We start from the raw sequence: 1,298 nt of genomic DNA, 5'->3' as shown, positions 1-1,298 counted from the left end.
GCCAGCCCCAGCTTGCCATGGCTCCAGTTGTTGAGCATCCAACCTTGTGAACCAGGTGTTCATGGTTCAGTTTCCCGGTCAGGGCACATGCCCAGGTTGTGGGCTTGGTCCCCGTCCCAGGGGAGGGGGGATGTGCAGGAGGCAGTTAATCAATGATTCTCTCTCATCATTGATGTTTCTATCTATCTCTCTCTCCCTCTCCCTTCCTCTCTGAAATCAATCTATACTAATAAAAGACAAACATACAAATTGACCGTACCTTCGCTATGCCTTAAGCAATGCCCACCAGCCAATCAGAGCGACTATATGCAAATTAACCCAACCAAGATGGTGGCCGGCAGCCACGGAGCTGGAGCAAGCAGGAGGCTTGGTTGCTTCAGTGATGGAGGAAGCCAAGCTTCTCGCCTGCCGCGCCCGGCTCTGAGCTCCACTCAAGGCTACAAAGTTTCAATTATAGAAGGTAAATAAATCCCAGAATAAAAAAAAAAAAAGAATAAAAGGAGAGGCTGGGAGCTTCCATCGCCGGGGGGCTTGACCAGCCTGAAAATGGCCCTCAGCCCCTCACCCAGACTGGCCAGGCACCCCAATGGGGACACCCCACCCTAAAGGGGGTGTGGCCAGCCTGAAAACAGCCATCAGCCCCTCACCCAGGCTGGCCAAACCTCTATGGGGTGAGGGTCCCCACTGGGGGGCGCTTGACCAGCCTGCAAACAGCCATCAGCCCTTCACCCAGGCTGGCCAGGCATCCCATTGGGGACCCCCACCCTGAAGGGGGGTGTGACCAGCTGCAAACAGCCATCAGCCCCTCACCCAGGCTGGCCAGGCACCCCAGCGGGACCCCCACCCTGATCCGGGACACCCTTCAGGGCAAACCAGCCGGCTCCCACCCGTGCACCAGGCCTCTATCCTATATAATAAAAGGGTAGTATGTAAATTGACCCTAACAGCAAAACGACTGGGAATGACTGGTCACTATGACACACACTGACCACCAGGGGGCAGATGCTCAATGCAGGAGCTGTCCCCTGTTGGTCAGTATGCTCCCACAGGGGGAGCTCTGCTCAGCCACAAGCCAGGCTGATGGCTGCCAGCACAGCGGTGGTGGCGGGAGCCTCTCCTGCCTCCTCAGCAGCACTAAAGATGTCCGACTGCAGCTTAGACCTGCTCCCTGCTGGTAGTGGACATCCCCCAAGGGCTGGCCAAGGGCTGCCAGCTGCCAAAGGGATGTCTGACTGCCAGCTTGGCCCGATCCCCCAGGAAGCGGGCCTAAGCAAGCAGGTGACATCCTCTGAGGGGTC

The 1,298-nt window shown here is 57.3% G+C and overlaps 1 protein-coding gene across 5 annotated transcripts in view; it reads left to right on the top strand.

The window, feature by feature from the left end:
* Nucleotides 1–1,298, top strand: part of GNG12 (G protein subunit gamma 12) — a 117,237-nt gene that overhangs the window by 29,713 nt on the left and 86,226 nt on the right. The window lies entirely within an intron of this gene.

Source organism: Myotis lucifugus, unplaced genomic scaffold (assembly GCF_000147115.1).
Source record: "Myotis lucifugus unplaced genomic scaffold, Myoluc2.0 scaffold_63, whole genome shotgun sequence".
NCBI lineage: Eukaryota > Metazoa > Chordata > Mammalia > Chiroptera > Vespertilionidae > Myotis > Myotis lucifugus.
The sequence above is the reverse complement of the archived record's forward strand: the minus strand, read 5'-3'. Positions and strand labels throughout refer to the sequence as shown.